Here is a 26,208-nt window from a genome sequence, read left to right on the forward strand (position 1 = left end):
TCACCCCATGGGCATGCAAACACTAGTGTGGACCCTGAGTACCCCGCCAGAGCCAATGTCAAGTTGACAATAAAGACCCAACTTTTGCGGGTAAGATGAGCCGGGTGATTCTTATAACACATTTGGTTGACACCATGCAGCAACCCAACTTTTTAGGCATCACGGTTGGTGATGGTGACTCATGAATATTATTGCGTTGATGTGATCTGGCCACAATATGTTTTGCCATTAATCTACCAAGGAGTCATTTTGTGTATTCTCTCTTCCGCTGGTCAGCAGAAGTGGATTATTTAGAAAGTATTGAGGACCACCTATTGAGATACTCAGTATTTTGTTTATTTTTTAATATTTTAACAATTTTCTTTTGAGTGCTGCATAGCAGAAGTGTTTAACTGCTAGGTCCTGATGAATGTCCCAACACCTAATATTAGGGTAATTGGTGGCCAGAAACATGTTGACCAACTAGAACGACTCCAGGGTGGATTACGTTTTTCTCCCTGTAGAATCACTTGCACATGGTTTTAATCCAAACCCTCGACAGACATGAATAACGCATTATGCCTGTGAGGGAGCAAGTTTTAACTCACTTAATTTTCTTTTCACAAGCTTTCTGCATTATTCAGTTACACTATTGTATCACATAGGGTCCACCAAAAACATCCATAGGGCTCCTCTCAATTTGGTTAGAAGTTGTAGCCCACATCACTAAAATCTATGGTGGTGTGAGGTGAAACCCTGTGATGAAGCATGTCACCTAGGTAGGTGAGGGTTTCCGTCCCAAAAAAGGAAATTCCCAAGAATCCAGAGTTCATTTTTTGCATTAATTTAGCACTCTAATCCTGTGTATTTCAATGTGCTTCTAATCAATCTCACCAACATACCTTTATAGCCAGGGTGAAATTACTCTTAGGTTCAGAGAGCAGCTGGCTTGGTAGTTCAGACTGGGCCATTCCTATTGGAGGATGATCAAGGCTAATTTGTATATGACCGGGTCCTATCTGGGCTGGCAGTGTGGGCCAAAGAGTGATGGATTGGGACATTGTCAAAAGTAAATCTCAGTGGTTGAAATCAATTCAAGCATCGTATTCATCACTTCTTTGTATACTTCTCTCTTTATGGGGAGCAGCGTCCTTCATAACATCCAGGATAGCAGTGCAGAGGCCTGTGTTGTGAGCACATCTTCCCACAGTGAATGAGTATAGCATTGAATTTTTTCTTATTCTGGTGAAAACATTTGTTAACAAATGTTTTTAGCGGCGCTTGGGTTCACTTCTTCATCTGTGAAAATTGCTATCACTTGGTGGAGAGTGCATGGGCCTGCACTTTTGGCCAGACTGTCTTTTTTTACTTTAAATCACTCTCCTACTATGTTTAGAGAAAACACAAGAGCAATGAGTGATGGGCCACCTAATACATGCAGTGTGCTGTGGGTGTAGGATGGTTTGTTTCCTGCAATGAAAGGAAGCGAAGAGCCTGGGTTGGTGTGAGCCTGCTTGGGCCAGAGTACACTTGCTATGGAGCCATCTGGCAGTGCAGGCCTACTAGTTTCATTTTGTACCCCACCTAATGTTAAAGGAGCTTTATCAAGATTTGTCTGCTGAAGGAGAGAAAGATGGCTGGTGAGTTCCACCCATGAGAATGGCTTGCACTTGTGGCAACCCAACAACCCTTCAATGAAATTTCCGATTCTACCCACCAAGGCCTTATATGTTGATACCACTATCAAGTAATTTATGGATGACACCATCCAACTCTGTCTGGACTCATTTTATTCAGCAGTACTTGCAGGTAACTCTCCTTCCTTGCTTCAGCATTCACCCTCTATGTACTCCTATGTGGCCCTCACAGTCATTGATGTTTCAATGTTAATTTTTCTTCATTACAAATCCCCTTTGACTTACACCTCTTGGGCAATGCCCTCTTAAGAGACCCTAAATACCATATGGTTGTCGAATCTGTATCTGGAGAGTGAGCAGATTTTAGTATAGTCAGAACACTAACATAACCATCTCTCTTGCAAGTTTCCTGTCCTTCTTTATCATATATTATCCTATCATTCTTATCCTACCTGCTTTAATGAGTTTTGGCTCGTTGCTTTCATTAAATTTGCATATATCACCAATTTTGGGCTGTTGAAAAGTCTCTTCATTATTCAATTATGGAACATAGACATTTTAAATGGAGGTACAAGCATATATAATTTTCAAACAGGAAGGGGTGGGAGCACACTGCTTCACCTTCCAGCACAGTATGCCACTTAGCATTATGGTAAATGCAGTTCTTAATACATGCCTACTTGAGATTGTACCGGAGTGTTCCACCAAAGTTTGTGCAGGTTAGTGCTGTACACCTCTAGACATGTGTTTCTGGAATTCATCCGTCATCAGTAGAGATAAAAACGAATTTGAGATGGGGTTGCTGAGCAGGCTGGCACAATCCTTACCGGTCTCCTCAGTACCTCTCACAGGCACACAGGTGCATCCCCACAAGCTCGTCAGCTCAATGGCTCAAGGGAGCCTTTTCAAATCAGGAAGGGGTGAGAGCACACTACTTCACCTCCCAGCACAGTTCGCTCCTTGGCATTATGGTAAATGCAGTTCTTAATACATGCTTACTTGAGATTTTACTGGAGTGTTCCACCAAAGTTGGTGCAGGTTAGTGCTGTACATCTCTAGACACGGATTTCTGGATTTCATCCGTTATCTGTAGAGATAAAGACGAATTTTATATGGGGTTGCTGAACAGGATGCCACAATCCTTACAGGTCTCAGTACCTCTCACAGGTGCACAGGTGCATCTCCACAAGCTTGTCAACCTGAATGGCTCATGAGACCCTTTTCAAAACAGGAAGGGGTGGGGGCACACTGCTTCACCTCCTAGCACAGGTCACCCCTTAGAATTATGGTAAATGCAGTTCATAATACATGCTCACTTCAGATTTTTCTTGAGTGTTCCACCAAAGTTAGTGCAGGTTAGGGCTGTGCATCTCCAGACACGTGTTTCTGGATTTCATCCGTCATCAGTAGAGATAAAAACACATTTTATATGGGGTTGCTGAGCAGGCTGCCACAATCCTTACAGGTCTCAGTACCTCTCACAGACTTACAGGTGCATCTCCACAAGCTTGTCAGCTCACATGGCTCAAGGAAGCCTTTTCAAAACAGGAAGGGGTGGGAGCACACAGCTTCACCCACCAGCACAGGTCGCCCCTTAGCATTATGTTAAATGTAGTTCTTGATACATGCCTGCTTGAGATTTTACTGGAGTGTCCCACCAAAGTTGGTGCATACAAGTGAGGAACCATTATTATCAGAAGACCTGGGGGAACTCTGGGTGGCAGGGAATTTGTGAGAGCCCGGTGATGCCACACTTTCCCACACAAAAATGTGTGAAAAAAGTGATATTTTCAGCCAACTAAAATTGAGGTTTGCAAGGGATTCTGGGTAAGGAAACGTCGGAGGATCCACACAAGCCATACCTCCCTGGAAGCCCCCAGGTATCTAGATTTCAGAAATGTGTGGGTTTGATAGGTTTCCCTAGATGGCCACCGAGCATGGGGCCAATAACCCTGGTAACCCCCCTTGCAAAACCAGGTGGTTTTGAGATAGGCCATTTTGATATCGCCTCACTACGGTTTGGGCCCTTGCCTGTCACGGGTACTTGTGCCTCCCACACAAGTGAAGCACCATTTTTATCGGGAGACCTGGGGGAATGCTGGGTGGTAGGAACTTTGTGTGAGCCCAGTGATGCCACACTTTCCCACACAAAAATGTATGAAAAAAGTGATATAGTGATTTTTTCAGCTACAATTGATGTTTGCAGGGGATTCTGGGTATGGAAACGTTGGAGGATCCATGCAAGCTATACCTCCCTGGAAGCCCAGTGGTAACTAGTTTTTATAAATGTGTGGGATTGGTAGGGTTCCCTAGATGGCCGCTGAGCACGAGGCCAAAAACACAGGTGGCGCCCCCTGCAAAACCAGGTGCTTCTGAGATAGGCAATTTTAATGTTGCCTCACTACATTTTAGGCCCTTGCCTGTGGTGGGTACTTGGGCGTCCCACACAAGTGAGGCACAATTTATATCAGGAGATCTGGAGAAACGCTGGGTGGTAGAAAATTTGTGTGAGCCCTCTGATGCCACACTCTCCCACACAAAAATGTGCAAAAAAAGTGATTTTATCAGCTAAAATGGAGGTTTGCAGGGGATTCTGGGTAAGGAAACCTCAGGGTATCCACACAAGCCATACCTCACTGGAAGCCCCCAGTGTCTAGTTTTCATAAATGTGTGGGTTTGGTAGGTTTCCCCAGTTGGCTGTCGAGCACGGGGCCAAAAACCCAGGTGACCCCCTTTGCAAAACTAGTTGCTTTTGAGACAGGCAATATTGATGTCGCCTGGGTGGTAGGATATTTGTGTGAGCCAGGTGATGCCACACTTTCCTACACAAAAATGTCTGAAAAAAGTGATTTTTTTTCAGCTAAAATTGAGGTTTGCAGGGAACTCTGGGTAAGGAAGCTTCCCTGCATGCCATACCTCCCAGGAAGCCCCGGGGTGTCTACTGTTCAGAAATGTATGGGGTTGGTAGGTTTCCCTAGGTGCCAGCAGAGCTAGGGTTCATAAACTAAAGCTAGGCACTTTGCCAAAAATAGGGTCATTTTTCACTGCAAAATTGAGGTGTGACCATGTTGCGTTTTGCTCAGTTTCCTGTTGAGGGCACTGGGCTCACCCACAAAAGTAAGGTACCATTTTTCTCGTAAGACTTTGGGGGACTCGATGTGTGTGGAAATTTGTGGATCCACACAGATTCCAGAACTTTCCACCACCGAAATGTGGGGAAAATGTGTTTTTTTGACAATTTTTTAGGTTTGCAAGGGATTCTGTGTAACAGAACCTGGTGGGAGACAGTCAAGACACCCCATCCTGTATTCCCCTGGGTGTCTAGTTTTCCAAACAGCATAGGTTTTCTAGGCATTCCTAGGTGCCGGCTGAGCTAGCGTTCAAAAAGTACAGCTAGGCACTTTGCCAAAAAAGGGTCATTTTTCACTGCTAAATTGAGGTGTGACCATGTTGTGTTTTGCGCCGTTTCCTGTCGCGGGCACTAGGCTGACCCACACAAGTGAGGTACCATTTTTCTTGGAGGACTTTGGGGAACAGGGGGTGGGTTGAAATTTGTGGATCCATGCAGATTCCAGAACTTTCCACCACAGAAACGTGGGGAACATGTGATTTGTTTGACAATTCTTTAGGTTTGCAAGGGATACTGGGTAACAGAACCTGGTGGGAGGCAGTCAAGTCACTCCATCCTGGATTCCTCTGTCTGTCTAGTTTTGAAAAATGTATAGGTTTGCTAGGTTTCGCTAGGTGCCCTCAGAGCTAGGGTTAAAAAACTACAGCTAGGCACTTTGCCAAAAAAGGGTCAAATTTCACTGCGAAATTGAGATGTGACCAGGTTGCGTTTTGTGCCGTTTCCTGTTGCAGGCACTGGGCCGCCCCACACAAGTGATGTACCATTTTTCTTAGACGACTTTGGGGAATGCGGGGTGGGTGGAAATTTGTAGATCCACGCAGATTCCAGAATTTTCCACCACAGAAATGTGGGGAAAATGTGTTTTTTGTGATAATTTTTTTAGGTTTGCAAGGGATTCTGGGTAACAGAACCTGGTGGGAGGCAGCTAAGTCACGCCATTCTGGATTCCCCTGGGTGTCTAGTTTTCAAAAATGTGTAGGTTTGCTAATTTTGCTAGGTTTCCATAGGTGCCGGCAGAGCTAGGGTTCAAAAACTACAGGTAGGCACTTTGCCAAAAAAGGGTCATTTTTCACTGCGAAATTGAGATGTGACCACGTTGCGTTTAGTGCTGTTTCCTGTTGGGCACCTAGGTGCCGGCAGAGCTAGCGTTAAAAAATTACAGCTAGGCACTTTGCCAAAAAAAGGGTCATTTTTCACTGCAAAATTGAAGTGTGTCCACGTTGCATTTTGCGACGTTTCCTGTAGCGAGCACTAGGGTGACCCAAACAACTGAGGTCTCATTTTTCCCGGACGACTTTGGGGAATGTGGGGTGTGTGGAAATGTGTAGATCCACGCAGATTACAGAACTTTCCACCACAGAAATGTGGGGAAAATGTCGTTTTTTTGACAATTGTTTAGGTTTGCAAGGGATTCTGGGTAACAGAACCTGGTGGGAGGCAGTCAAGTCACCCCATCCTGGATTGTCCTGGGTGTCTAGTTTTTAAAAATGTATAGGTTTGCTAGGTTTCCCAAGGTGCGGTCAGAGCTAGTGTTCAAAAACGACAGCTAGACACTTCGCAAAAAAAGGGTAGATTTTCATTGTGAAAATGTGGTGTTCACGTTGGGTTTTGAGCCATTTCCTGTCGTGGGCACTATGCCTACCCACACAAGTGAGGTACCATTTTTATCAGGAGCCTTAGGGTAATTCAGATTTGTAAAGCAGCTGTTATTACCTATTGATCTGTGATGCATTTCTGCCTTCCAAATGAAAGACATTGTGTAAAAAAGAAGTCATGTAAAAAATTACCGATAATCCTCATGCTAGTATGAGTATTCCCAATTTCAAACATGTGCAAATATGTCCTGTTTCTAAACTCTATAATTTTTCCCATTTCAGAAATACATAGATGTCTTTCATACCGATTTTTCCATGTATACATTTTCCCACAGTATTTGCTATATACCCGGTACATTATAAAAAGCCATTGCAAATTGCTGCTCAGTTTTTGACTGTGGGTTGTTTGGTTCTTGGTGAACCTACAAGTCCTATATGTTCCCACAACCAGGAATGTCCAGCAGATGTAACTGTATATTGAGTTCAAAGAGTTGTCATAATTAGAAGAAGTTACAAGTGAAATCGTTGACCCAAAAGACTGTTTTTTCAACTGATTTTCAATTTTTCTTATATTAATTGTAAATTTTGATTGATCTACACAAATGACCCCTTGCTGAATTCAGAATTTGGTCTACTTTTGTAAAATGTATAGCTTTCCAGGATCCATTATTGCTTTCACACCCATTTCTTCCATTAACTGGAAGAAGGTTGAAAAAACAAAAAAAAGCAAAAATAGGCTATGTCTCAGAAAAATGCCAAAATTGTGTAAAAATGTTTTGCTTTTCTGACAAAAGCCTGTCATTCCCTAAAAGCTGGGGAAATGGTGATTACAGCCCCAACAACCCTTTTTTGATAACATTTGCAGGGAAACACCCAGATGCTTTCATTTGCAGCCCATTTTTCCCTTTTTCATAAAAAATCCCAAAGTTTTGCTGTATTTTGTCTAATTCCTGGGACCCCCCTAGGGGAATACACAAACCCTCTGTACCTTTAGAATCCCCATGATGTTGGAATAAAAGGACGCAAATTTGGCGTGGATACCTTATGTGGTCAAAAAGTTACAGGGGCCTAAGCGCGCACAACTCAAATAGCCAAAAAAAGGCTTAGCACAGGGGGGGGGGGGGGGGGGGGAAGGCCTAGCAGCAAAGGGGTTACCCATCTGTATGTGCTCCCGCATTACCACTGTGCTGTATTACAAATATCTTCAATAAAAATCTTTGAAATAAAAAAAAAGGCTCCCTTGATCCAGCAAGCTGACGAGCTTTGGAGATGCACCTGTGTGCCTGTGAGTTGTACTGTGACCTGGGAGGAACTTGACAGCATTTCCAGCAATCCTAGATGATTTTTCTTTGCTCTCTAAGACTGCCGCTCTCTACTGATGACGGGCTCAACACAGAAACACGTGTCTAGAAATATACAGCAATGTCTACACAGACTTTGGTCAAAAACTCCAGCTATTTTTTATGTAAGTTTGAACTGTGTACTGCATTTACCAGGATGCAAAGGGGCAAACTGTGCTGAGATTGTGAGGCAGTGTGCTCCCAACCCCCATTCTGTTTAAAAGGCTCCCTTGAGCCAGCAAGCTGAGGAGCTTTGGAGATGCACCTGTGTGCCTGTGCCTGTGAGGAACTTGAAAGCATTTCTAGCAACCCCAGATGATTTTTCTTTTCTCTCCAATACTGCTGCTCTCTACTGATGATGGGGTCAACCCAGACATACGTGTCTAGAGATATACAGCAATGTCTGCACCAACTCTGGTGAAAAACTCCAGCTATTTTTGATGTAGGTTTGTACTGTGTAATGCATTTACCAGGATGCATAGGGGCGAACTGTGCTGGGACTGTGAGGCAGTAAGCTCCCAACCACCATTATATATAATTTAGACCTTATTGCATCTTTGTCAATTCGTCAATAATTTTGAAGAGTATCAAGAAAGCTTAGAATGGGAAAAGTAAAAGGTGGTAGTCCTTCCATTGCATAAAACAATACAGATGTTAATGTATGGTCAAATATGGTTAGTGAAAAGGTTAGGGCTAAGTGTAGACCTCGCTGTGTCTGTAGACAGTAATGTCAATGTCAATAGATACTGGGGTGGGGAGAGAGGAAACAAGCAGTTTTATGGGCATTTAATAAAAGAGGGTTTCAGCTACAGCAGATAAAAAAGCAATTTCCAGCCAATCCTATGGCAGTCTCCATGTTCTGCAATCCCAATTGTTCCAAACATGCTAACACGTGGTTTATTAACTTTTATTTAATGCTCATAGCTTGTTCCAATTATTTTACTTTCATCATTCATTTACAAATTTGTTTTGATTACTGAGCAGTTGCAGGGGAAACGTATTTCACTGTCTTGATGACACTATAAAAGATCCTGAGTTAAAAATTGTTTTAATGTAGCAAGCCTATAATCCCCTTAACTTAATTGCCAAAGAGCAGTTGCTGCAAAACTGTATTTGTGCTCTTAGTGTATGAAGTAAACAAACAAAAATCATAGAGTATATTTCATTATAACTTGCATGTTTGTAAGTGTGTGTGTTTGTAATTAGTTCACATTTTATAATAACACAGATTGGTTAAAAATGCATGACAAGCCTACCTGCCTCGTAGAGCGTGCATTTTAAGGAGGCCTGTCCTGAGGCGAGAAAGAAATATCGAGAGGCCTCCTTTTTCATCCGCCCTGACTTCTGCCATATAAAGTTAGGGCGTAGGTGGCACCTATGGCAGGTTATCAAGCCTTATCAGGATGCCGGTTTTGAAACATTTCTGCTGGCACCAGCCAAACTGAAAACAATAGTCAGAGAGACTGTAAAATTCATTACGTCCGAAACACACACATAGAAACTATCTTACACAGATTCTGGCAGGCAGAAGTAATGTATGGCTTGTTGGTGTGTCTCTTAGGAAGCTCTAAGCTTTGTTTAATATAGCAAGTCCATCTTGTCGATTTACTTGTAATCTGTATTACAGGGGACATATATTAGAATAGGGGGCGTCTCATGGAGAAAAAGGAGAAAGGAGGGTTAGTGACTCATGGCTTTTATGGGGTTGTGTTTCTCGTCACCCTTTTTTCAAGGTATTATCTTAGAAGATTATTACACTGATGTGTTTGAATGCTGAGGAGGGTATAGGGGGAGCTTGTGGTGTCTTACGCTATCTTCATTACACAGACCTGCTTGGTCTGGCTGCTTTCATTGATGGGAGGGGGCTTGGGGGGATTTTGATGGGGGAGTTAGGCGGTAATGGGTGTGGGGAAGGTCGTTGGTTGGTATAGCACTTAAATTGCAGTAAGGTAATCTAAGTATGTTGGCTTTTTCTGAAGAACTGAATGATGTAAGGCAGGTTTTCATGAAATTTAGCCTAGCCAGGAGAGATCTTAGCCTGGCTTCTGTTAGCCTTAGGTGAGTATTGCTGGTGGTCAAAGCAATGTTTGTGGGGGTTGGCTAAGCTCTGTGTTGCCACTATTAATATCAACAGGTTAAACAACAGCTCTAAATGAAGAAGGGTGCAAGAGGACCTTAAATTTCTAAAAACAGGTGTGTATTGTCTGCATGAGACCCATATAGCCCGGAGTGACAGTGCCACTTTGAACTCTATATGGCTGAAGGTTGCATGCTATTCAACTCAGAATGTCAGGACTAAGGGGGTAGGCCTCTTAGTTAAAGGAAACACTGCTACACCTGGTCGAACCTCAGTAGATAAACATGCAGATGGGCAATAATGGAGTTTAAGGGAGGCAATGGCTCCTTCACATGGTGTTCAATCTACATCCTAGTCTTAGAAAACCCCGGCGTATTTAATTTCTTAGCTATGGAACTGCCTTCTTGGCCATCACCTTATATAGTATGAGGGGATTTAAATCTAAAAGGGTCTAGAGGGGTTCTTGGGGATGGTAGAACTTGCCGGTCTGGGTGTAAACCGCAAACCTCAAGATCTTCAGAACATTTTGAGAGGGATATTGGATTGATCAATGTCTGGCCCAGCCTGAAAACCCCTGATCCTTGATACACATATTATACAGCCCCCATCGTAAATTTGCTAGGCTGGATTATTTCCCGGTGTCACCGGTATTGCTAAAGGAGCTTAGCTTGAACTATTTCCCAGAGTAATGTCTGACCCTAACCCTGTTGTATTTCAAACCCCTCTGGATAGATTAAGAAAGGTGGTAGGAAAATGGACCTTTGAGAGGGCACTCTTGTCTGACCTGGAATATCTGAATATTATGAAGGTCAGGATCATGGGATATTTTAATACTAATAGAGATAGTTCTTCTCCTGGAATGGTCTGGGGTGCTTTCAAGGCTGCCATAAGAAGTGGAAAACCTTGGGGTTTAGTTTAGCTAAACAAAAGCAAGGACAGGAACAGATTAGCTATATCAAAAACGTAGTCTCCTGGTATCTGCACCGATCAGCACGGTGGATAGGGGTTACAATCTAACCACAGGGCTTAATTTAATAGCTATAACCATGGCACGCCTGAATGAAATAACTGTGGAGAAAATTGCAGGGAGGTTCCTGGTTAAATGTCAGGAATGGTATGAATATAGTGAAAGGGTAGGGTGGCTTCTTGTGGTCAGGGCAAGGCAACAGCAGGCCGCAGGGCATATTAACATGCAATGCAGTCTGGTAACGGATCCCGGTGAGGTCGGAGGGGCGTTCAGGGAATTTTATTCTGTTCTATATAAAGCTTCTCCTGTAGGGTGCTTGCGGTCCTCAGAGCCTCATGTGGATTTTGGTCCATGCATTAAAGTTTCCCAGGAGGAGAGATCCCTATTAGGGGCAGATATCTCATTAGAAGAGTTTCATACAGCTATCCAGGAACAGATTCTATCCCTTTAGAGTTTTATAAAGATTTCTATAAAGAAATACATCAGGAAATGTTTGATGTTTAAAGTGGTCAGAGATGGAGCAAGTCTACCTGACTCTTGGTGTTCTGCTAATGGTGTCCTTTTTTTAAAGAAAGGTAAGGATCCTACGACCCTGGGCGCGTATAGGCCAATAACACTTTTAAATAGCGATGTCAAGCTGTATTCTAAAATTCTTGCTCGTGGGCTAGACAGTATAAAACGGCACCTTGTTTCGCCCCAGCAGCACAAGTTTATCCAGGGGAGAGGAACTGTGGATCATGTATGGCGAGTAATCTCAATGTTTGATGCCACTGAGGTCCTTGAGAAACCTATGGGGTTCATCCTGCTTGATGCAGAGAAGGCTTTTGACAGGATTTCGTGGGACTATCTCTGGCTGATTATGGAGGCTACTGGTTTGGGGGCATCTTTTATTAATGCAACACGCGTAATGTGCTTGACTACAAATAATGGGAGTGGAGTCAGAGCCTTTTTGATGGAAAAGGGGACAAGGTAGGGCTGTCCTTCTCCCCCCGTGCTTTGCATTGTACAGCGATCCCTTCCTTAGGAGGCTAGAAGCTTCTCTGGACATCCCTCCTGTTAGTCTCCAGGGCTGGGACAGCAAAGTGTTGACCTATGCCGACGATGTGGCAATAATCGCTACAGATCCAGACAGGGCTCTTCGTTCTCTGGAAACTAAAGAAGAAGGATTTGGGAATCGGTCAAGTTTTCTGTTGAATGAAGCTACAACCCAGGTACTGATAAGTAAAAATATGGTCACCTCCGATAACAGGATTGTCGAGGAATCTGCATTTTAACAAGAGCAGAATGTATAGTAGATTTAAATCTATCCCCTATTATGGAAAACACCAAGAAGGATTTCAGTCGATGGGACAACCTGAAACTCTCTATAATGGGAGATAAAAAAATATGATGATATTGCAAAAGGTGCTGTATGTTTTCCGTACGATTCCTCTGGAGGTCAATATTGACTAGTTTAAATTAATTGAGATATTGGCGGCAAGATTTATTTGGTCTTATGGAAGAACATAGGAAAGCAAATGCATTTCTGTGCCTACCCAGAGACAGGAGAGGGTAAGGGGTCCCCAAATGCTAGCTATATTACCTAGCTGCAGCTTTACAACATTATGGCCCTTTACTCAATAACAAGGCTATGGAGGGAGTTGTGTCAGGCTATGTCCCCTCAATTTATGAACTTTTTTTATGGAGCAACTGCCAATGGCTGTTTGTTGAAGTTTTTTGAGCCAAGTTACTTTAAAAGAACTCAGTTTAAGACTTTGATTTCGGCAGTTTAAGACTTTGATACAGCATTTATCTATGTGCAGCCGCTGGCTGCGGTCGCCAAGCAGTGGGGCCTGACCATGGTTTCATATGCTGACGACACGCAGCTGGCGGTTGCACTCAGTGGGGACTCCGACTCTGAGGCCCCTAGATTCAGGGAGGGTTTTACTGCAGTGGTCAGGTTCATGACCGCTAATTGTTTACAGCTGAATGCTAAGAAAACAGAGGTCCTTATTGTTGGTAAGCATAGCAATCTCTGGGGCGTTCAGTGGTGGCCGCCAGAATTGGGTCCAGTACCCATCCCGGTACCCGAGGTTAAAAAACTTAAGTGTCTGGTTAGACTCCGCCCTCAGCTTCTGTGGACACACAAAAAAAGTGGCCGCTACATGCTTTGGCATTTTGCGTGGGCTGAGGCCAATCCTGAAATTCTTTGACGCCCCCACCAGGTAGCTGATAATCCAGGCCACCATACTCTCGCGGCTCGATTACGCAAGCTCGCTCTTGTTGGGGGCCAATCAGGCAGAAGTTATCTGGATGCAGCGCGTGCAGAATGCGGTGGCCAGAGCTTTGGTGGGTCTACCCAGGTTCTGTTCCTTGAAGGAAACCATCCGGAAACTCCATTGGCTGCCCATGGTCCAAAGGATAGAGTTCAAGATGCTATGTCTTTCCTTCAAGATTCTGAAACTGTCCTCTCCCCAGATCCTAGAGCATCTTCTCACCCCCTATGTCCCCTCTCGGTCTTTGAGGTCATTGGGTCAAAATCTGGCAATGATTCCACAGTTCAAACGATGCAGGGCGGGTGGACGTTCCTTCCGCTATTTAGCGGCTAGGCTTTGGAATTCATTACCAGCTCACATTCGCGCCTTAGATGATCTGCTCATATTCAGGAGGGCGATTAAAACCTACCTTTTCCCCCTGGACTGTAACTTACTGCCGGTTGTTACTTCTTTCTGGTTTCTCTCCTGTTCTGTATGTCTCTTCTGCCAGTCTAAGCGCCGGCACGCCCCTTTGCTGGGGCAGCTGTGCGCTATAGAAGTTGCGATAACATAACATAACATTTCAGTCCTGGGCATGTGTTCTGAAACAACTTGGGTGGGTAGAGTTAGTAGGTATACTCACTACTTAGGAATGATCAGGTCCCCAGGGATTTTCAAGATAATTGCTTATCCAGATGGAAACTGGGGGGCTTTGGTAGGGTTGGGGATTGATTAGTAGGGGAGCATTTTACATTTTTGAAGTGGTTCGGTAGAATTTAATATTGGGCCTCTGGAGTTTTTAAAAATACTTACAGCTTAGGGATATTCTTTTGAGGGAGGCTGGGGGATGGCATTCTTTGCTCAGATTCCATTATTAGAAATGCTAACAAAGTATATTTGCCCCTCAATCTTGCAATGATATGGTTTTATGTTGGATGGGATCCCAGATGATCTGGATAACCATAATGTGAAGTGGCAGGTGATGTTTGATCTTTCAGATTCCAGCTTCCTGAAATCCCTCGGGCCTGGTTGGTCAATTTTGTGTTTAGCAAACCTACAATAACAGCACTATAAAACTGTATTTGATCTGTATGTAACACCAGCAAAAATTGCCGGGTGGGGATGTGGGGATTTGTTGCTTTGGATGCCAGGCATTTGATGCGGATTTGGTCCACATGTTCTCCACCTGCCCTAGTCTGAAACCATTCTGCCTGGAATTATTAGGCTTTCTTGACAACAATTTTTAAGTTAATATATCCCTGTCTCCCCAGCTTCTATTATTGGGGGTAGATGAAATAGATAGATGGGTTGGTGAAAATCTAATATTTATAGCTATGTTGGTTTTTAGGCTCTGTGTGGCTACAGCATGACCTGATCCTCTACCCTTGACCTTTCAGCAATGGAAGGGACGTTTCCTGCATGTGTACAATCTAGAAACAGCATTTTAAGAATAAATATAAAGGCAAAAAAGGAAGAATTAAAGGGAAGAGGGTTTGGCAGTCATCTTGACCTGAGTGTCTCTGTTTGAAAAAGATGCTGGGTACCTGGCTGAGACAGTATCGAGGTAGAGTCTGGAATGAATTAATTCTTAGCCTGATATTGATTTCATGTTGTTATCTGCTTGTGGCTAACATAATGAAATGCGTTACTTTATACTGTATGATCAAAAAGAAAAAAAAGGAGCCAGTCGGCGAGTCGGAAGCTGCACATAATTCCTAACGGACGGTGCTTCCGCCATCGGGAATATGATAATGATTTCCGACACTTCTCCCATATTGGCCTTTCCAACATGGAAAGGCTGCCGGAGAGCGCCTTTGGGGGCCCCTAGCAGAGTCCCCTACCACCCTGGCCTTATAGTTGTGGAAACACCTCAATGCAGGGACATGCAAAAATTACATTTCACAATGGGAGTTTGTGCTGTTGGCAGTTTCGGTTCACCGCACAAGTTCCCATTGTAAAATAGAAGTTTGCAACCACACCATGTGCGGTCAATTGTCATTACGTGACCACCGACCGGAGATCTGTGGGTTCTGCATTCAAGACGATGTCGGTCGGTGGGAACTCTGACCGACATTGTAATGAGCGTATAATGTTCTCTCATATAGGGCACTTGTTACTTATTCTAAATGACTCAGGTATTTTTTTTACTTCTTTTCAAACTGGATCATGGATTGTTTTCTGTGACAATTTATGTGCCAAGAGCATACAACTGATTTTCTGCATTGCATGATTTGCGCTGACCCCTCCAAGACCAGCTCTGTGACCGTCGAAGCTCCTACTGAAGCGGTCGCTCCCCCCCCACGCTCCCTGACTCCTGAATCCACAGCGCCACACTCCTTTGTGCAGCCTGGTATCGTTGCGCTCAGTGCTAATTAGTAGCTGAGCCTGTTTTGCATTATTTGACTCCCGTAGCGCCTAGCATCGTAGCGCTTGCTATTACTTCTCTACTGAATTGCTGATTTGCTGGATATTGGTGTAGTGCAGTATCGTACTTTGCTCAATTGCGTTTATTATTTATTTTAAACTGCCCGCTCTGCCTGCATTTGTGCCTGACTGTGCTCAGATCATAGCGCTATCCCGTGCCCCCGTGCCCCTCTTTCGCTTTCCATTTTGTTCTGCCATCTTGTTGTTTGTGATCCCTAGCCAGTTTCTCCTTCCCGCTCCCGCCTCCCAGCTGACCCCCCTCCCACTGACTCTAAAGACCGACCCCTCCAAGACCAGCTCGGTGACCGTCGAAGCTCCCACTGAAGCGGTCGCTCCCCCACGCTCCCTGACTCCTGAATCCACAGCGCCACACTCCTTCGTGCAGCCTGGTATCGTTGCGCTCAGTGGTAATTAGTAGCTGAGCCTGTTTTGCATTATTTGACTCCCGTGGCGCCTAGCATCGTAGCGCTTGCTATTACTTCTCTACTGAATTGCTGATTTTCTGGATATTGGTGTAGTGCAATATCGTTCTTTGCTCAATTGCGTGTATTATTTATTTTAAACAGCCCGTTTTGCCTGCATTTGTGCCTGACTGTGCTCAAATCATAGCGCTATCCCGTGCCCCTCTTTCGCTTTCCATTTCGTTCTGCCATCTTGTTGTTTGTGATCCCTGGCCAGTGTCTCCTCCCCGCTCCCGCCTCCCAGCTGACCCCCCTCCCACTGACTCTAAAGACCGACCCCTCCAAGACCAGCTCTGTGACTGTCGAAGCTCCCACTGAAGCGGTCGCTCCCCCTCGCTCCCTGACTCCTGAATCCACAGCACCACACTCCTTCGTGCAGCCTGGTATTGTTGCGCTCAGTGCTAATTAGTAGCTGAGCCTGTTTTGCATTATTTGACTCCCATAGCACCTAGCATCGTAGCGCTTGCTATTACTTCTCCACTGAATAGCTGATTTGCTGGATATTGGTGTAGTGCAATATCGTACTTTGCTCAATTGCGTGTATTATTTATTTTAAACTGCCCGCTCTGCCTGCATTTGTGCCTGACTGTGCTCAAATCATAGCGCTATCCCGTGCCCCTCTTTCGCTTTCCATTTCGTTCTGCCATCTTGTTGTTTGTGATCCCTGGCCAGTGTCTCCTTCCCGCTCCAACCTCCCAGCTGACCCCCCTCGCCCCTTCTCTTCCACTATCCACATATGACATATGCATTTGCGCGCAGCGTTCGCGCCCCATGCGCGCCGAAGGTGCGCCAAAGGTAAGCCCGTCTACGCCCGTCCACGCCTGGACCGCGCCGAGCGCCAGACCCCCTAACCCAAGCAAAGCGCACTCCTCCAGCATAACGTATGACGCCTACACTCTCCTAGCCCTTAAATCCGGATGCTCACCTCTATGCTGCGTAGCTGCCCCAGGACTCCCCCATGGACCCTTTGCCTGCCACTCCTGCAAATTTACCAGCATCAAGACCCATACCACATCCACTAACACCAAACACAGCTCCGACTCTAACCACCTGAAGTGCATCCTGCTGAACACCCGCTCGGTCCACAGACACGCCACCGAACTCTGGGATCTACTCGACACTACATCACCGGACGTCGCCTTCCTGACTGAAACATGGATGAACTCATAATCAACACCCGATATCGCCATAGCCATCCCGGACAACTGCAAGATTATCCGAAAAGACCGCACCAACCAAACAGGAGGAGGCATCGCCATCGTCCATAAGAACACCATCAAAATCACGACCAGCTCCGACGATAACCTTACAACCGCCGAACACCTCCACTTCCAGGTCCACACCGACCCTAGAACCACACTCAGAGGCACCCTCATCTACAGGCCTCCAGGAACCCGTAAACAGTTCAGCGAAGACATCACTGACTTCATCAGTCCACATGCCCTCGCCTCCGAGAACTACATTCTATTAGGAGACCTCAACTTCCACCTGGACAAGAAAAACGACGGCAACACCACCACCCTTCTTGACAACCTGGCCAATGTCGGACTCAAACAACTTGTTGACACCCCCACCCATGCAGCCGGACATACGCTCGACCCAATCTTCACCTCCAGCAAACACATCTCCTTCGATCGCACCTCAGCTCTCCACTGGACGGACCACAGTTGTGTTCACTTCAGCTACAAAACCACCTCGACCCACAACCCCCCACAACCTATCCCCCAAAGAAAATGGAACAAAATCACCACCGACCAACTCCTCACATCGCTCAACCAAAATGCACCCGCCCTCTCATCGGACCCAAACCAAGCCGCCACCAAACTCAAACAATGGATCACTCACAGCGCTGACGAATTAGCACCCTTGAAAAACCATCACACCAAACCAGACAGCAAAAAGGCCCCCTGGTTCAACGACGACCTTAAGAAATCCAAAAAGCTATGCCGCACACTCGAGAAAACATGGAGAAAAAACCCAACCACCGACAACATGACCACCTTCAAGGCAGCCACCCGCAAACACCACCAGCTGATCCGAGCCACCAAGAAATCAGCACTCAAGAATCGACTCGACAACAACGCCCATAACAGCAAGGAACTATTCAACATCGTCAAAGAATTCACCAACCCCACCACAGCCTCAAACGACATCACTCTCTCCCAAGACCTCTGCGATTCGTTATCCTCCTTCTTCTACAACAAAATTGCCGACATACATAACAGCTTCGAAAACAGTTCCAACAAACAATCCTCTCCACCGCCCTCTAACAACCTCAGCACCTGGAACCCAATCACCACTGAAGACACCATCCGCCTCATGAATTCCATCCACTCTGGCTCGCCAACCGACCCATGTCCCTACCACATCTTCAACAAAGCAGACTTCATCATCGCACCCCATCTCCGTGATGTCATCAACTGCTCCTTCATCTCTGCCACCTTCCCAGAAAGCTGGAAACATGCCGAAGTCAGCGCCCTCCTGAAGGAACCCACAGCAGACCCCTCTGAACTTAAAAACTACCGCCCCATATCCCTCCTCCCATTCCCAGCCAAAGTCATTGAGAAAGCAGTCAATAGCCAACTCGCCACCTTCCTCGAATCCAACAACTCCCTCAATCCCTCACAGTCTGGCTTTCGAGCCAAACACAGCACTGAAACCGCCCTCATCGCAGCAACAGACGACATCCGAACACTACTGGACAAAGGAGAAACAGTGGCCCTCATTCTACTCGACCTCTCCGCCGCCTTCGACACTGTTTGTCACAGCACACTCATACAACGCCTCAGCAACATCGGCATAAAAGGAAAAGCCTTGGACTGGATCATCTCGTTCCTAGCTGGGAGAACTCAGAGAGTCCGACTTCCCCCCTTCAAATCAGAGGCCACTGAAGTCATCTGCGGTGTACCATTAGGATCATCACTCAGTCCCACCCTCTTCAACGTTTACATGAGTCCACCCGCTTCCATCGCACGTCAACACAACCTAAACATCATCTCCTACGCTGACGACACCCAACTGATCCTTTCCCTCACCAAAGACCCCAACACCGCCAAAACCAATCTTCACGAAGGCATGAAAGAAGTAGCCATATGGATGAAAGACAGCCGCCTTAAACTTAACTCAGACAAAACGGAAGTGCTCATCCTAGGATCAACCCCCTCTGCCTGGGACGACTCATGGTGGCCTTCGGATCTGGGCCCAGCACCCATACCCACTGACCACGCACGTAACCTTGGCTTCATCCTAGACTCTTCACTCTCGATGACCAATCAAGTCAACGCCGTCTCATCCTCCTGCTTCAACGTACTTCGCATGCTCAAAAAAAATTTCCACTGGATCCCCGCAGAGACAAGAAAGACTGTCACCCACGCACTGGTTACGAGTCGACTAGACTACGGAAACTCCCTCTACACCGGAATTACGGCCAAATTACAGAAAAAACTCCATCGCATCCAAAACGCATCAGCAAGACTCATTTTGGACATCCCTCGCCAAGATCACATTACCGGCCACCTGAAAGACCTCCACTGGCTTCCGGTCAACAAGAGAATACCATTTCGTCTCCTCACCCACGCACACAAGGCCCTCTACTAACTAGGGCCCAAATGCCTTAACACTCGACTATCCTTCTACACACCCACCCGCCAACTAAGATCATCCAATCAAGGCCTCGCCGCAGTTCCGCGTATCCAAAGATCCACCATGGGAGTTAGATCCTTCTCCTACTTGGCGGCCAAGACCTGGAACTCACTCCCCACTCACCTCCGCCTTACACAGAACCACATCTCCTTCCGAAAAGAACTTAAAACCTGGCTATTCGATAAATAATGAACCCCCTCCCCAAGCGCCTTGAGACCCTCTGGGTGAGTAGTGCGCTATATAAATTCTTGAACTTGAACTTGAACATTGCCTATGCAACTTCATGATCAAAGAAAAAATGGAGAACCTTTTTGGTAAATTATTTGTAGCATGTTTTTGAATTCACATTGCCTTTAACTGATACCTAGGAATCAACATTTCTGGTAAGAACAAAGTGTTGATAGTAATGAAGGGTTATAAACTGCGTTTACCTTATGGTTGTCATTATTTACATGGTATGTGTTAAAATCGAGTCCGGTGGCAGGGCAAGATGGCTGAACAGACGTAAACTGTCTCGGCTCCCGGTCCACACACTGTTTCCGAGGTGATAAAGGGCGAATATGGCAACTTAAAGACAACGCAAACAGACTGAAGCGGTGTCAGAAGATGCTGTGAACAGGAGGGAGCGATTTCTATACCTGAGCATCGCGGAGATCATCCGGTTCAGGCTTGCGCTCCCTCGGAGTGCGCCAACAGTTGGGGCTAAGATGGCGGCATGAGCCCAGGCACTGTGAGAGCCTTTGCTGATTCCACCTTGGATGATTTGAGGTGGGTGCCTGACTATGCAGCGGAGGTGGACCTGAGGTGAGCAGCGGCAAGGGGTTGCTTGCGGCAGATGGGGAGTCTTTACCGCCCGATTGAGCCTCATTCCTCTACGTGTGCCTGATCTCAAAATGGTGGCTGCATCACTCTAAATGGCGGTGATATCGTGCACTTGCGACCTTTAACACAGGACCACTCGCCTCCCCTTCCTTCACTACCAGGCCTAATGCTGCACACAGTGAACAGTCTGAGGGATACCCTACGAGGATGACACCTGCTTTTGCACATTCTGGCATTTGCGACACTGGGTCTCAATGCTACCCCAATGCTAGCATGTTGACACACCTCCCCCACTCATAGGGCTCAACTGCCAAAGCGGCCTGGTGTCTACAGGCCTACACCTGCAATGAGCATCAGCACTCGGGGGCCACAGTCTATCTTCTCCTTGCCTTCAATGGCGCAATACCTCACTTACCTCTGTTTTGCTATCTGAAGGGCAGAATACAACATCTTTGCCTCCAGGGGCATGCCCTCCCACCTGCCGGCCCGGCTCCCAGGTGGCAACAGTGGCTGTAATCGAACACTGGCCGTCTGATCAGCTGCATTCCGGAAGCGAGGCCATCATTATGCACACTCTGCGGATCCTTGGAGCCCAGAACGTAACACTAACCTACCGTCTCATGTAGGACTCCAATCAGGAATCTGCACATTCATATTATTCTTATCATTCCCAAACAATTCTGAAGGACTGATCCATATGCTGCCTAAGAAGATGACAGGGAAGACTCCAAACAAGGTCTCAGACTTCTTCTCACCTTCTGAAAAGCCATCCACAGGCCACAGGCACGGCATCAATGGCCCTCACAAAAGCGGACCTCCTGAACATGTTCAAGGATTTCAAAGCTGAACTATGCAGTGACATCAGTCAAGACATCAAATCTTCCATGGAGCAATTGTGATTGGATCTGTCGGAACACCTAACGTCCCTGCAGCAGGATGTGGACTCGGTGGGAACCAGGGTCCTTGACCTTGAGACACAACACCAGGAACGAGAACAACTTTTAAACGAGCTGCGGGACGATATGAGAACATTCAAGGAACAACTACACCAGTCACAGCTCAAGACACAAGACCTCAAAAATAGAGCGCGACGAGAGAACATACAAGTCCGGAATCTAGAAGAAGGCTTGGAAGGGCCTGATCTAGAGGCCTTCATGGTGGGCCTCTTCTCGGAGATCTTGGCCCCACAGTCTCTTAAAATTAAACTAGACTGAGTTCATAGAGTGGGATTCCTACAAACTGGCTAAAAGAAAAGAAGTCGCAACATTCTGGCAAAATTCCATTCTTACAGAGTCAAGGAGGCAGTGCTCCAGGCAGCGAGGATGAAGGACTCAGTTTCCTTTCAGGGCCACTCCTGCACCATCTACCAGAATGTAGGACCGTCTACGTTGGCGCAGAGGTAACAGCTACGACCTGTCACCACCAAATTGCGGGGTTACAAGATCAAGTATAGATGGACCTACCCCTTTGGGCTTAGCTTTGAGTTCCAGAATAAACAACGCCACATTACTGACTTACAGGAAGGCTTAGATCTGCTGTGTCTCCCTTCTGAGGAGGACGGCTCCTCCCAAGGTACAACTAGTGAACCTAATTGAGGTTCCACAGAAACCTCAGCATGGTCCGTAGGGACACGTAGGGGACGCAGATGATATTCTCAGGACTGCATTGTGAGATTGTCCTGCGTTGTCCCGGCGGACCTACTACAGCGCCTGAGTTTCTGGTGGCATTCAGTGGAATTCAACAGGGCACTGCTCCTCCCAGGTTTGCGATCCTTCCTTGCTCCCACAGTTACCCTTGAGTAAAATCCTGGGGCCACCTGTTTAAATCAAAGAGGGTACATGGACACTGTTGGCAGCACCATGATGAACAATATTGTCTCCTTCTTCATAATATTCAGCAGGTTTGAAAGTCGAGGTATATCCGCTTCTAGCTCTATGATGTTTCGCAGGGTGGTATTGAATGTTCTAATTATCGTTACTAATAACTTGTTAGTATAATTCTCCTGAGTATCAATCTGTCTTGCACTGCACTTCTGAACCGTACAAACATGTCTTAGTTCGAATATTCTACAGGGCGGGCGTGGACGGGGTCTTCGTACCTGTTGTCCCCCCTAGTTCCTGCGGGGTTCTCTTAACCCTACAGAGAAACCACATTGCAGTGTTTCTAATACTATTTAATTGTTAATGTTTACTTTCATTCTTTCAGGGGTCAGAGGGTGGGAATGGGAGGGTTGTCGTGGCAGCTTTTTAACTGTTGATCTTAAAGGTCTTTTGGACGTATGAAATGGCACGCACGGCGGGTTACGGCACTGCTTACCCATTGGAAGACAGCCCGGGATCAGGGTGGTGAGGGGTCTCTAGGACTCCGCAAAAACTGTAGCTTTCCCCCTATGATATAATGCCAGTTACCAAAGGAACCTGGAACGTCCAGGGTCTCAACTCCCCAAAAAAGCCCCAAAGAGTGTTGAAATACATCATTGATCATCACCTCGATATAGTAGCTTTACAAGAGACACACTTAGCCAGAGTCAAAGACACGCGTCTCAGACACAAGCAATTTCCACTAATTTACAGGTCATCGGCCCACACGAAACATAGAGGGGTGGCAATCATGTTCCGCTCTTCTGTGCAATTCCAGCCTCTGGGAGTTCAGAGTGATAGAGACGGATGCTGGGTTGTGGTCAAAGGATGCTTAAAAGGGAGACTTTGCACCTTCGCGGCAGTAAATGCCCCGAATACTGGCCAGATGGTTTTCTTACATACACTACTGGGGAGATTAACAAACTTTGCAGAGGGTTCACTGTTCCTTATGGGCGACTTCAACTTGATATGGCAGAAGGAACTGGACAGTGCGCACACACAGCGCTCAGACACGGGCTCCTTCACTATGGATACACAGTAATGCATACATGACATTGGCCTTCTAGACGCTTGGCGCACTCTCTATCCACAGACCCGAGACTTCACATTCTATTCACATGTCCACTGTACATTCTCTCCGCTCGATTAAATCTTTATTAGTCAGTTTTGCAGGGGGCCCTACAGGACGGCAAGATTTTCCCCCTTTCGGTATCAAATCATAGCCTACTTACTACCAACCTCACTTGGAGCGGGAACGCTCCGACTACTCCCAGGTGGTATTTCCCTCCGTCACTTGCTCAAGATAAGGAGTCCTGAACCAAACTAAGAGAAACTATTATTGAAATTCTTCAGTACTAATAGCCCGGAGGACACGTCAGAATACACTAATTGGGAAACACTTAAAGCTGTGTGTTAGAGGAAAATGTATTGCCTTAATGTGGCACTGAACAGGCAACGCGCTGGTGAACAAGAGCTAATCGAAACTGAGCTATCTACCCTTGAATGCACCCATAAACTAAACCCCACAAGGCAAACCTTGCACAACTTAACGGCACTCCGAGGTAAACTTCAGGCTATTTACAACAATAGGGCAGAGTTCACACTTCTTAAACTACGACATCTATCCTATACTCAAGGTAACAAAATTGGTAAACATCTCGCTAGTCAGCTAAAAGACAAGCGGGAGAGGGAGTACATGGGAGGCATTAGTGGATCCAAGGGAGACGCCACACATAAAGACGAGGAAAAAGCTGAGATCTTTGGCTCCTTTTATGCCAACCTGTACACTGGGACGACCCTGGACTCGGAGTCCCAGCGGAACTACCTTCAGTCATTGACTTTCCCCAGGTATCTGTAGAATGGAACGATCTACTCACTGCCCCTATCACTGTAGACAACGTTACTGCCGCCAAAAACGCTGTAAAGCCCCACAAAGCTCCAGGACCGGATGGCTATACTGCCCTCTTTTATAAGACATTTTCCTCAGATGTTAGCTCCCATCTTGAACGTCTCTTGAACCAGATGGTGAAGGACGGCATGACCTCCGTTACTATGGCCGAAGACTTAATTTCAGTGATACCTAAACCAGGGAAAGATCCCCCGCGCTGCGCCTCATATAGACCAATTGCCCTACTTAATTTGGATGCAAAACTCTACTCCTCCATTGTAGCCAAACGACTAAATGATCTTATGCCCTACCTCATTAACCCCGACCAGTCGGGATTTATCAAAGGCCGCCAGACACATGACAACATGGGTTGAATCATTCACCTGATAGAAAAGACCAACAGACGCCAAATCCCTGCGGTTTTAGTAGGAGTAGATGCGGAGAAAGCCTTCAACAGGGTTGACTGGGTATTCTTATTCCGCACACTTACAGCATTCGGATTTTCACCTAAATTTCTTAACATGACTAGGGCTAATTACCTCCTTCCCTGCTTTAAAGTGGTGGTTAACGGGGTACAATCCTCTTCCTCTGTCTACTCAGGGGCACACGTCAGGGATTCCTCCTTTCACCTTTACTCTTTGCTCTCAGTATAGAACCACTGGCATTAGCGATCAGGGCCAACCCGGGAATCCGGGGACATACTATTCACAGGAGAGCAACATAAAATCTCTTTGTTTGCAGACAATGTACTTATGTCCCTCTTGGAGTCTGCTAAATCCCTCCCACATCTACAAACTGAACTGGAATGTTTTGAAGCAGTGGCAGGGTTTAAACTGAATTTAGACAAATCATACATACTCAATCTTACTCTTTCACCATCGGAAGTTCTCAGAATTCAATCCCTTACCCCTCTACCTTGGGCCACTTTTTCCATTCAATACCTGGGGGTTCAACTAATGCCAAAAATAGAAGGGCTCAATGCCGCCAATTTCCCCCGATCCTTAGACACCTCCATGCAGAACTCACAAAATGGAAACCTCTCTTTCTATCCTGGTTAGGCCGAATACACACCATAAAAATGACACTTCTCCCTAAGCTCCTCTATCTATTTCAGGCCCTGCCCATAGAGCTGGAGGGAGACATTTTTCGAAGAATAAAGACTATGATATTGCGCTTCATATGGCGGGGGCGCACTCACTTCTCCTTTTCCCTACTGCGCCGCTCCCGCAAGGATGGAGGAGTTGGACTACCTGACATTCACTTATGCTACAAAGTGGCTCAGCTGAGAGTCTTGGTGGAATGGTCAAAACAGGAATCTGACAAACACTGGTTACATATGGATCGTAGCGTGACAGGGAGGACTATTTGGGATCTGGTTTGGTGCCCCAGAAAGGACAGACCTAAGAATACGTACATTAGCACTCCCACACGCATCACTTTAAGAGTATGGAACTCAGTTACGGGAGATGATAGGTGGACTTCGCTCCCCTCACCATTCACACCACTCCATTTCAACCCAGCATTCCCCGCTGCCTTATATGAAGGTCCCTTTGATGCCTGGAGGAGAGGAGGTTGCCTTGCATTGACACATTTATTCCATAACTTTGACCCCCTTACCTTTGAGAACTGCAAATGGGTCTATGAAGTAGAAAATACAGAACGGTACCACTGCACCCAATTTATTCATTGGGCCCTCACGCCTCAGGTAGGGGAGGCCGCCACTCAACCCCTCACAAAAGCTATCCTCACCAAGACTACTTCTATGAAAGGAGTGATTTCCTTTATATATAGCCCCCAACTCAAAACTACATTATCCCCACGCCGACGCTATACGTCTATGTGGAAAGATTTGATACAACACCCTATCTCAGATGAGGAATGGTCGCATCTGTGGTCTGACATTACACGATTCAACCACTTCTCTGAGCTTAGGGAGGCACACTTGAAGACCATGATGGACTGGTACCTACAATCATCCAAACGTAGGCAGATCTTCCCCACCACCTCTGACAGATGCTGGAGAGGGTGCGGATTACTTGGGGACTTTCAACACATATGGTGGTACTGCCCAACGATCCGTCCCTCCTGGGAAGAAATCTTGGCACATAATAAAGACATGTTGGGTTATCCCATCCCAACTACCATGGCAGGTG

This window comes from Lissotriton vulgaris, chromosome 1_1 (assembly GCF_964263255.1).
Source record: "Lissotriton vulgaris chromosome 1_1, aLisVul1.2, whole genome shotgun sequence".
NCBI classification, from domain to species: domain Eukaryota; kingdom Metazoa; phylum Chordata; class Amphibia; order Caudata; family Salamandridae; genus Lissotriton; species Lissotriton vulgaris.